Below are 11,968 nucleotides of genomic sequence, written 5' to 3'. Positions count from 1 at the left end.
GGCGCGGGAAGAAATAAAAAAATAATAAATAAATAAAACCGCGGAGAACTCAGCCGCAGCCGGGGGAGGAAAGGACCGGACTGCGAGAGGGCTGGGAGGCGCGATTGGAAGCCGCTGAGGGAGAGACAGAGCCCGAGCGAGCGGGAGAGACAGAGCCCGAGCGAGGGGGAACGGGACCGAGCGAGGGAGACCGAGCGAGATTCCGCCCAGCGGCTGGAACTGTTCGCCGCCAACGGGTTGTCCCCAGCGCCGGTTGCCCTGCCGAGAAAAGGGAACAAGGAACGCACTGAAGCCGGCGCGCAGGCTGCGAACCCCGAAAGCCAGCGGTCGTCGCCCGAGAGCAAAGCTTACCCCTCCCGCCAGGGGAAGAAACGCGGGAAGCCGCCAGTAGGCGGGGAAGAAGACAGGAGCGGGAAACCGCCATTTTGAAAGTGGGCGGGGAAGAAGACAAGCGCGGGAAACCGCCATTTTTGGAAAAAAAAAGTAACGAACAAATTCGTTGTTGTTTCTCAGAAAGATAGTGAAGATGCCTAAGCATGGTAACATCAACGACTTCGATTCCGAGGTGGAAGATTGGGCCACGTATGTAGAACGCATCGAGATATATTGTGAGGCCAATAAAATAGCAGATGATGATAAAGCTCTAACCTTACTAAACTCAATGGGGGCGAAGACATGTGGGCTATTGAAGCATCTTCTATCACCAGCTAAACCGGCGGATCAGACTTTCGCTAATATTGTTGCTGTCCTGAAGGATCATTTGAACCCCACACCGCTGATGTTGGCGGAACGATTCAAATTTTATGCGAGAACGCAACGGAAAGAGGAAAGCAACGCGGAATACTTGGTTGAACTGCGTAGATTAGCGAAATACTGTCAGTTTGGGGAAAATCTGACAGAGGCATTGAGAGACAAGTTCGTGTGCGGGTTGTCGAAGGAAGGAACACAAAAGCGACTGCTAGAAGAGAACGATCTTACACTTGATAAGGCTGTCCTTATTGCAGCATCGCACGAAGCCGCAGCGAGAGGCACTGCAGAAATGCAGCTGAAGGCAGCGGTACTCAGCGTGGATCAAATGACTTCGGGTACAACTAAATGTTATCGTTGTGGGAAGACAACACACGACCAGAACCAATGCTGGTTTAAAAACCAGGAATGTAGGAAATGTGGCAAGCTTGGTCACATAGCTAAAGTATGCCGGTCAGGAAAGAAGACCAGCAACAAAAAAAAGTCACCGCAGGAAAAGTACAGCAAGGTACACAAGGTGGCTGAGAAGAGTTCGGATGAACAGAATTCGGATTCAGATCCAAACGGCCAGGAACTGGGTAGTCTGAGAATTCACAATGTGAGTAAGGAAGCTGACCTACAAACTATCTGGGTCATGCTAAAAATAGCCGGAGTCCAAGTAAAAATGGAATTGGACACAGGATCAGCCCTATCAGTCATAAATCGAAGGGATTACAACCGGCTATTCTCACATATACCCTTGAGAGATACCAAGATCGTATTGCAGACATACACGGGGCATAAAGTATACCCCATCGGAAAGATAAAAGTCAAGGTGAGAGACAAGGGCAAAGAACACCAAGGAATGGACTTATATGTACTACCTGAGGGAGGTCCACCACTTCTGGGATGGGAGTGGATCAGGGAAATAAACATGGAATGGCACTACCTAAAAGCAATAACGAGTGAGAACTCGGTGAAGACAATCAGCTCAGACTCTGAAACTGATGACGATAAGACCAGCCCAGGTGCGAAAGACAAGTCTAAAATGGACTTGCTGACTAAGGTTGGAAAAACGAAGGAGTGCATAAATGCTTATGCTTCAGAGGAGAACAAAGTTTCAGAACAGAATTCCACTGAACAACAACAACATAGTTTGACAGAGAATTCTGAGTCTGTCCAGTTTACAGACATGCACAATTCTGAGGAACACCGGGCTCGAACTCAACTCCATTTCAAATTACAACAGCAATTAGAACAATTGAGTTGCCATCTTGAGCAAGAGATGAAAGCAATGAAAAAGTTCTTTGACACAGAGTGGGAGAATCTGGAAAGACAACAGAAGCAGCTGATGGAGAAAAGGGAGCAGGAGCACACAAACCGTCTGCGCGAGGAGGTCAAACGAATCAAAGCTGATTCGGTTTCTGAAGGTGCGTGCTCTAATCTGGTGGAGCAAGATGTTCAGCAACTGAAGGCACTTGTTAGCAGGCTGCAGGCAGAAAAGGCTGATTTGGTCGTCATGAATTCCGAGCTCCTACTGAAGTTGGGTGCAGCATCACCGGACGATTCATTTGTGGAAATTCGAATGGTGGAGGCTGCGGATGATGGCGAAGTAGAAACAGCAAAGGAGCCCCAGGGCAAGGTTATAAACATCCCTGCAGCTACTGGGAAACGGATGATGTCAGAAGAGTTAACGGTCAGCCAACTCCTTCATATGCTGAGGGACAAGACTCTGAAATGGGAACAATTTGAACATGAGCTTAAATCTTCAAAGGAGAGGGGGTTGGAGCTCTCAAAGGTTATTGAAATAGCTGAGGTTGCAACACAGACTGAGAAGATGGCAGCAGAGCAACCCTTGGATGCCAAAAGTACGCTGACTCACGTCAATGTTGAACAACAGAATGCTGAAACAACTGCTCCAGTAGAGGGATTGAATAATACGATCAATCAATCTCCGAATGAAGTTGAAGTATTGAAATCACGAATGAGGTCATTAGTAAGAGACTTGCAGGAAGCCCAGAAAAAGCTGGAGGAAGCTGAACACATGAAGAAGTCTCTTCAGGAGAGATGTCTGGAATTGGAACAAAAGCTGACTAACGTCCAGCTGGGCATGGAGGAAATAAAAGACCCTCTCGCTGGCCTAGCTCAGGACGACACCGATTATTACCACGTCCTGTTGAACGACACCGAATATAACGATGACCTGTTCTGCCCAGCTTGTGGGGAAATCTTCCGAAGTGCAAAAACCCTGAAGAATCACAAAAAGTCTAAGAAACACCGGGAGATGGTGGTGCTGCTAAGGCAAGAGGAGAAAGAGGAGGAGGAACTGTGCATGCAGCTGGCAGCGGAGCACAGAGAGTCTCCAAGAAGCAGGAAAGGAAAAGATGAAACAGAAGAAGATGACCCATCTGAACCATTATCACCCCTACCAGATCACGCACGTGGTCCCTCCGAACGGAACCAAATCAGTTTGGAAGTAGAAAAACTTCCCAAGGTACTCAAGCTTTTAGAAGTCAGCAATGCTGGTTCAGAAGTGACGGAAGTTCAAGCTGTTAAGTCCAGGGAAGGACTATTGGATGAGTCACCCCAGCAAAGTGAACCGACTACACCACAGGGAACTGCTACACCACCGAGGCGTTGTCCAGACCGAGTCAAGAAGCACAGGAGGCGCCTCCACAGAGACTGAATCTGTGAACTGTTTTCCACAGAGACTGAATCTGTGAACTGTTTTCCGCAGAGACTGAATCTGTGAACTGTTTTCCGCAGAGACTGAATCTGTGAACTGTTTTCCGCAGAGACTACATCTGTGAACTGTTTTTACATGAAGTTGGATATATGTTATGATGTTATGTTTAATGGGGAATAAGTATGTTGTAAGCTAAAAAGGGAGGATTGTAGTGTATGTAACCGTTCCACCTTTAAGAGAACTATTTTAGGTGTTGCACTACTTTATCTTGGCTGCGGTATACTGTAATACCGGTGGTGACCACACCGGTATATAAGTGCTGTGTAATGAGTGATTGGCCAGATTCGCCCTGACCTTCGAATAGTAAAGTCCTGTTAAAGTTTACTCTTGTAGTCTGTGTAATAATTTGCAATATAACACACAGATTTTACAGATGCCTTCCAAGATGGTGGCGCCCTTGGTGCACACGTGGCGGCGTGGGCGGCGCGGGCCGAAGAGTAAGTGTCCAAGTTTCTCTGGGCCACATCCAGGGATCACGCTGTGTCCACAGCCTGTTTCAGGTCCAATCCCGTTTTTTCCAGCAGTCTCTGCCGGATGTAAGTGGAGCTGAGGCCTGTGATGAAGGCATCGCAAACAAGCTCGTCAGTGTACACTGCGGCTTTTACATCTTGGCACTTGCAGTCTTTGCCAAGCGTTTTCAGGGTGACTAGGAACTCATCCAGCGATTCCCCAGGTCGCTGTGCGCGAGTAGCGAGCAGATGCCTAGCATACACCTCATTCGTAGGCTGCTGGTAATGCGCCTTTAAGATGTCGCAGGCGGCCGGGTACGTGTCGGCGTCTTGGATGAGGGGGTAAACCCTGTGGCTTACCCAATTCCGCAGGATTCCGAGTTTCATACTTTCAGCGTCCGTAGCGCCTGTGACGGCTGCGGAATTGTCCAGGAAGAATTCCATACACATAAACCAGTGTCCGAAGCGTGCCGATGCGTCCGAAGCATGCTGGTCCAAATCCAAACGTTCGGGTTTCAAGAGTTGATCCATTGTGTTGAAAAGTAAGTTAATAAAATTGATGTGCCTCAATAAATCCGAGACTCAATGTTAGCGGAACAAAACAAGGCTTTTATTAACTTAGAAGGTAACACACAGTGGAGAGGTGTCTTCCATCCAGAGGTCTGCAGTACTGGATGTGAGGCACGCTGAGCCTGCTTACATAGGGGCCAGGTATGGGCGGAGCCCTACACAGAATACAATACAAGGTGAGGAAACGGAACTGAGGTAAGGGAAATGAAACTGAAACTAAACCACAGTCACAGGCACAATCACACAGAGAATACAGATGAGTGATGAATGGCATATTTCATCACATTCACCCCTTCTATAGATTTAGTCTGTTCGGGGGTTTGATAGTCCTCTGTGACCGACGTGGCTTTTGTGGTGCCGCGGGTGTCGGCTGGGTGTCCCCGGTGGCCTCCTGGGTCTCTGCCGGGGGCGCCGCCAGGGTTGTTGAAGGGGTAGTTGGTGGGGGTACCGTTGGTCGATGTTCTTCCGGGGGTGATGAAAGAGTAGTGGGTGGGTAAGAGTTGCTGTGATCGTTGTTGCTGCTGTTGTCGTGGTTGTTGTCGTTACCGGCTGGGGCGACGTCTTTTATGGACACGGTGTCCTCCCTTCCGTCGGCGTGCTGGACATATGCGTATTGGGGGTTGGCGTGGAGTAGGTGCACTGACTCCACGAGAGGGTCCGTCTTGTGGCCCCTCACATGCCTTCGCACGAATACCGCCCCACCTGTGACAGAGACTGTAGGTCCCACATTGGACTCATCAGTCGCCTGCGAACTCCTTTTTAATGCGGAAGCAAGTCATCCTCGGTTCCGAGGGACTGCCTAAGAAGAAGTTGTTTCTATATCGGTGGGTGTTTCTATATCGGGGGGTGTTTCTATATCGGGGGGTGTTTCTATATCGGGGGGTGTTTCTATATCGGGAGGTGTTTGTTTCTATATCGGGGGGTGTTTCTATATTGGGGTGTTTCTATATCGGGGGGTGTTTGTTTCTATATCGGGGGGTGTTTCTATATTGGGGTGTTTCTATGTCGGGGGGTGTTTCTATATCGGGGGGTGTTTCTGTATCTTTGCACACGTCTATTTTTTTTTTCGATGCGTTAGCCTCCCTTTAATTCAAAGTCGCTCAGTTCTAGTTCCTCTTGGCCCTGTATTCCCACTTTGCCATGTTACTTACGTTGCTTGATACAAATTATTGGACAATTCCCGGGGTTATTTTTTGTTTTAAAAAGGTGACTTTGAATCGTCAGACTGTAAAAGGCATCGACCGAAACAATAACGACGCCCGCTTGGACTTCCCACCGCCTTTAAACATTACAAGAGGTTTTTTTTTCTTCCTGAGTTTCAGTAGACATTCCTCTGCTGGCGAGCTGCTGCTTACTGAACGTGTGGCTCTGCACGTCTCCCTGGCTCAGCGTCTGTGCCAAGCTATTCCCCTCCCTAAACTGAAACAACCTCGTTGGAGGGTTTACTGCTTGCTTCACCTGTGTTGAAACCACAATGGAGACACTGTTAGTTTTCACTGCGCATCACAGGACAAGGCCACAATTGGCTAAAAGCAATCCGGAATTTAAAAAAAAGAAAATGACAGAAGTGACTACGATCTCATTTTTTTAAATTATTGTCCCTGAGCGTGGGGTGGCAGTGGCTGTTTGCTTTTCCCTCTTGTTCCCCCTCCCCTCCCAAAAGGCATTGACTCGTGCTGGAGTATACATCTCACAAGGGCACTGACGCTCCCAGCGCAGTGCTGAGGGAGTGCTGCACTGTTGGAGGTGCCGTCTTTCGGATGAGGCTTTAAACCGAGGCCCCGTCTGCCCTCTCGGGTGGACATAAAAGATCCCATGGCATTATTTCGAAGAAGAGCAGGGGAGTTGTCCCCAGTGCCCTGGGCCAATAGTTAACCCTCAACCAACATCTAAAAAACAGATCCGCTGGTCATTATCGCATTGTTTGTTGTGGGAGCTTGCTGTGCGCTAATTGGCTGCTGCGTTTCCTACATTACAACAGTGACTACACTTCGAAAAAGTCCTTCATTGACTTTGGGACGCCCTGAGGTGGTGAAGGGCGCTATAGAAATGCAATTCTTTCTTTTCTTTCTTCTCCACTGCACCACACGCAACACTCAACTTGGCAGATAGGCATCAGCTTCAGGAAGAGGAAGCCTTTTGCCCGTTTGAGATCTCCTGAGTGATGGGGGAGGGTGGTGGGGGGGGAGGGCGTCGGCAGATGGGGGGTTGTGGGGGTTTGGGGGAGATCACCACCCCTTTAAAAATAACTTTGATAGCCAATTCTCCTTTTATTTTAATGGACTCCAGCTGTTTACAGAGTTCCTCACAGGTCTGTAATGAACACATCAAACAGTCGAGTCTTTGGGCCCATTTTGACAGATGGTTTAGGTTGGGAGTCGAACTCTGCCATCTATTTAACCTCACGAGCCAGTGGAATAACCTCCGGTCCCTTGGTTTCCATTTGCTGATGGTCTTGATATCTCCTCCAGGTCCTGGGGCCCTGCTCTGATCTGGGCTCCTGTAACGCCCGAGTAAGTTGGTTGACTGGCCGTCTTCCAGCTTTGAGATTTGCTGGGGTGGGGTAAAAATTTATAGGGTGTGTTAGTGTCGTGGTTATGTGACTGGACTGGTAATCCTGAGCATGTGAGTTCAAATCCTACCCTGGCATTCTGATCGCTTAAATTCCGTTTTTTTTTAAAAGCAGGACTGTCGTATGAGGAGAGATTGGGTCGACTAGGCCTGTATTCACTAGAGTTTAGAAGAATGAGAGGGGATCTCATTGAAACGTATAAAATTCTGACAGGGCTAGACAGACTGGGTGCAGGGAAGATGTTTCCCCTGGGTAGGGGGTCTAGAACGAGGGATCACAGTCTCAGGATACGGGGTAGGAGAAATTTCTTCACTCAGAGGGTGGTGAACCTGTGGAATTCTCTACCACAGGAGGCTGCGGAGGCCAAGTCACTGAATATATTTAAGAAGGAGATAGATAGATTTCTAGACACAAAAGGCATCAAGGGGTATGGGGAGAGAGCGGGAATATGGTATTGAGATAGAGGATCAGCCATGATCATATTGAATGGCATGGCAGGCTCAAAGGGCCGAATGGCCTACTCCTGCTCCTATTTTTCTATGTTTCTAAATCTGGAAATAAAAAGCTGGTATCAGTAAAAGTGACCATGACTTACTTGGAATGGTCTAGAAGTTACAGCACAGAAACAGGCCATTCAGCCCAACTGATCTATGTCATTTATGCCCCACATGAGCCTCATCTCATCCTATTTCATTGAACCTTATCAGCCTAACCTTCTATTCCTTTGGTCTTTAATTCTCTCCTGCCTTCCACCCTATCACAGACCTTCCCTTTTGTTCTTTCCTCCCCTCCCCACTTTCCCTGCCTCTACACTTGCTTAAAACATCTCTAACTTTTTCCAGTGCTGATGAAGAGTCATCGGCCTGAAACGTTAACTCTGTTTCTCTCTCCACAGATGCTGCCTGGCCTGTAGGGTATTTCCAGCATTTTCTGCTTTTACTTCTATTCATTAAAGCTGTCAGATTGTTGTAAAAAAAAACACATCTGGTTCACTCATGTCCTTTAGGGAAGGAAATCCACCGTCCTTACCTGATCTGGCCTATGTGTGACTCCAGTCCCTCACCAATGGAGTTGACTCTTAACTGTCCTTGCTCAGTTCTATCAAACTCTCTCAGGAAAACTAGGGATGGGCAGTAAATTCCAGCCTTGCCAGCGATGACCACACCCTGAGAACGAATGTTTGAAAAATCAGACTATTTGCCTTACAACAACATTGCGTTTATATAGTGCCTTTAACATAGTAAAATGTCCCAAGGCATTTCACCGGAGCGCAATCGGAAAAGAATTGACACCAAGCCACAGGAAGACATATTAGGACAAGTGACCAATAGCTTGGTTGAAGAGGTAGTTTTTAACGAGCGGCGTAATGGAGGCAAGCGGTGGAGAGGTTTAGGGAGGGAATTCCAGAGCTTAGGGCCTAAGCAGCTGAAGGCACGGCCGGCAATGGTGGAGTGATGGAAATCGGGGATGCGCAAGAGGCCAGAATTGGAGGAATTTCATAGTATGGGATGGTGATGTGTGACCTCACAGGGTACGGGATGGTGAGGTGGGACCTCACAGGGTACGGGATGATGAGGTGTGACCTCACAGGGTACGGGATGATGAGGTGGGACCTCACAGGGTACGGGATGGTGAGGTGGGACCTCACAGGGTACGGGATGATGATGTGGGACCTCACAGGGTACGGGATGGTGAGGTGGGACCTCACAGGGTACGGGATGATGAGGTGGGACCTCACAGGGTACGGGATGGTGAGGTGAGACCTCACAGGGTATGGGATAGTGGTGTGGGACCTCACAGGGTACGGGATGGTGAGGTGGGACCTCACAGGGTACGGGATGATGATGTGGGACCTCACAGGGTACGGGATGGTGAGGTGGGACCTCACAGGGTACGGGATGGTGAGGTGGGACCTCACAGGGTACGGGATGGTGAGGTGGGACCTCACAGGGTACGGGATGATGAGGTGGGACCTCACAGGGTACGGGATGGTGATGTGGGACCTCACAGGATACGGGATGATGAGGTGGAACCTCACAGGGTACGGGATGGTGAGGTGGAACCTCACAGGGTACGGGATGGTGAGGTGGGACCTCACAGGATATGGGATGGTGAGGTGGGACCTCACAGAATATCACCCCCTGTATTGGGACCCCCACAGGCAAGCCATTTTGTTCGAATCAGTCATAGCATATTTTAGATGACGAATTCGAGAGGCCTTTTCCAATCTGGATTTAATAAAAATCCCTAATTCACTGCTATTGGGTCATGGGGGGCAGGGTGGAGAAAGGGGGTGAAACACACATCACCATAACCTCCACACTGAAACAAGATCAGATTCTAATTTGAGATGTGTTAAAGGGTATATTGTTTTTTAAAAGATAACACATGTCAGCTGTAAAAGGGCTAATGCAGGCCGAGTGTGAAGAGCAATGCTGTGCGAGAGAAAACAAGTTGATGGATCGCGAGTTGACACATTTATCTCTAAACACAATGTTAAATAGCAGGAACAGCTGGCTGGGAACAATAAATCCTCAATCTTCCTGTGACTGCTGGACGTGCGGCAGTTATTTGTCCGGCTTCCTTACACCCTAGAAAGGAATTTTTAACTCCACGTACTTGTGTTGCTTTAATCTCCAGCAGAGTTCCGCCAAACTCTGCCCCAACGGTTGGGTAGGACGGCAGAGTGAAGGGGGCTGGGGAACATCCTTGGAATCATTTAAGAAACATTGGGGTAGAAACGAGTAGGCGCTGCACCCATTGTCCGGGCGTGCAATGGGCGCATGGCTTGCAGCGCCCGACCCGCGCAGGGGCTGGTCCCGTAACTAAACCCGTGGGCGGGGGGGCCCATTTATTTAGGCGCCTCCTTTGAATATGTTAAAGAGAGGCCAAATGCCTGAAGGAATTAGTCAGCAATGAGCAGTGGACGGGCATCGGGCCTGCCAGCTCATGATTCTCCAGAGGCCCCCCCACCCCACCGTCCACAGCAGGTAAGTACAGGAGTGCTGTACCCTGCCCCTGCACCCGGCCACCCGATTCCACCGGTGTCACAGTCGCTCCCTCACGGTGCCTGCTCCAGCATCCCGCCCTACCCCTCTAGGACACGCCCTAAAACGGGGCTGGAACCCATAGCCGTCTAACGCGGCACAGCCCAGTTTTAACCCCGCCTCCCACCATGCCAAACCTGATTTGGGGGTGAGAGGAAGACGGTGCCCTCAGTGCTGAGATGTCCAAGATAAAAAGCGTTCCTTTCTCTGGCGCTAACAATCCCTCACCTTGATGAGCACAAATAAAGGAAACAGCTCAAAACAAATCAAAACCTTGCTGTTAGATCCGTGATTCTGAGAGTATGATGTTTTTCAATAACCACACGGATGCTGTAACTTAACAATCAACAGGTATTTACTGGAGTAGGGTAGTCTCAAGACTGGGGGTACAGAGGCATGCTCAAGGCTTATATACAGGTGTGGTCACTGCCAGTGCTACAGTATACAGGAGCTGTAAAAGTAGTTGGCCTAGAAATTGAGTTGGCGCCGCGCCAGGGCTTTAGCGCCGGAAATTTAGCGCCGGCGCTAAGTCCCCCTGCGCGCGCCAAAAATTCAGTAGCGCAGCGCCCAGACGGCTGCCGGCGCTACTGGAGGGTGTCAGCGCCTCGCAATGGGCGCTGACTGCCGCATTGCGGCGCTAATCCGCCGCTGCGGCACCCGATGCGGTGCGGCAGGCTGGGGAAGTGCAGGCCTCCTCCTTCCGTTAAGGAGGAGCTGCCTGCACCCGACCGCTGGCCGTTGATCTGTGGAGAAAAATGAGCCCGGCACCTCGGAGAAGTGCCGGGCTCGCGGCCCACACGCATCTGTGCCGCGGGGGGGTGTTGGAGGAGTCCGGGGAGGGAGGTGCGGGCAGGCGGCCGCCGGGAAAGCGGCCGGCCGCCGCGCGACCTTAATGCGCCGGCGCTAAGACCCGTAGCGAACTTTTGAAAAATCGTTGGTTGCGGCTGCCACGGGCGAGGCGGCCGCAACTCAATTTCGGCGTTCGGGCACGTTGCCACGGCAACCGGGACGCTGCGCACACCGATGACGTCATCGGTGCCGGCGCAGCGCAACCGGCTAACGCCGATGGCAACGCCCAAGTGAATTTCTCAATCGGCTGTACTTGCGGCGCTAGGCCCTCTAGCGCCTCAAAATGGGCGCTAACCCCACTCAATTTCTAGGCCGTTATCTCTTAAAGGTACATACACTACACTTGCGTTGTTAGTCTTTGTGTTCAATCCCTCCATGGCCTTGCCCCCTCCCTATGTTTGTAACTTCGTGCAGACTTACAATCTTGCACATCCCTGATTTTAATCGCTCCACCATTGGCGGCCGTGCCTTCAGCTGCCTAGTCCCTAAGCTCTTCGGCCACTGGGAGAAGGCGATTGAGGAGGATTCTTGCGATGACTTTCCCTGTGGCAGACAGCAGGGAAACTCCTCTGTAATTACCGCAATCGGACTTGCCACCTTTCTTGAAGATGGTCACAATTACGGTGTCTCTGAGATCCCCTGGCATGCTCTCCTCCTTCCAGATAAGAGAAATTAGTTCATGAATTCGCACCAGTAGTGCTTCTCCACCATGCTTTAGAGCCTCGACGGGGATTCCATCTACTCCTGAGGCCTTGTTGTTCTTCAGTTGTCGGATGGCCTTTTCAACCTCATGCCAGGCTGGGGTTGTGCTGAGATGCAGCATGCTGTGGAATGGAGTTGAGGACACTTGTGTTGAAGACAGAGTCGTGGTTAAGGAGATCTTCGAAGCGCTCCTTCCAGCGGGCACTGACTGCCTCTCTGTCCTTGATGAATACCTCTCCATTCTTGGCCCACAGTGGGGAAGGGCCTTCGGTGCTTGGGCCGTAGATGGTCTTGACTGCGCTAAAGA

At 50.2% G+C, this 11,968-nt stretch overlaps 1 long non-coding RNA gene across 1 annotated transcript; it reads right to left on the bottom strand.

The window, feature by feature from the left end:
- Window positions 1-4,158: 4,158 nt before the first annotated feature.
- On the bottom strand, window positions 4,159-10,076 carry LOC147113100 (uncharacterized). The gene is made up of 3 exons (XR_015079461.1): window positions 9,683-10,076; window positions 8,093-8,229; window positions 4,159-7,044 (listed from the first exon to the last, which is right to left on the bottom strand). It is a non-coding gene; the product is annotated as an uncharacterized LOC147113100 (long non-coding RNA).
- Window positions 10,077-11,968: the final 1,892 nt, after the last annotated feature.

The sequence above is a fragment of the Somniosus microcephalus genome, chromosome 9, assembly GCF_052327205.1.
Source record: "Somniosus microcephalus isolate GS21.2 chromosome 9, FLI_Smic_1.0, whole genome shotgun sequence".
NCBI classification, from domain to species: Eukaryota; Metazoa; Chordata; class Chondrichthyes; order Squaliformes; family Somniosidae; genus Somniosus; species Somniosus microcephalus.
Note: the sequence above shows the minus strand (reverse complement) of the source record. Positions and strands in the feature narration are given on the sequence as shown.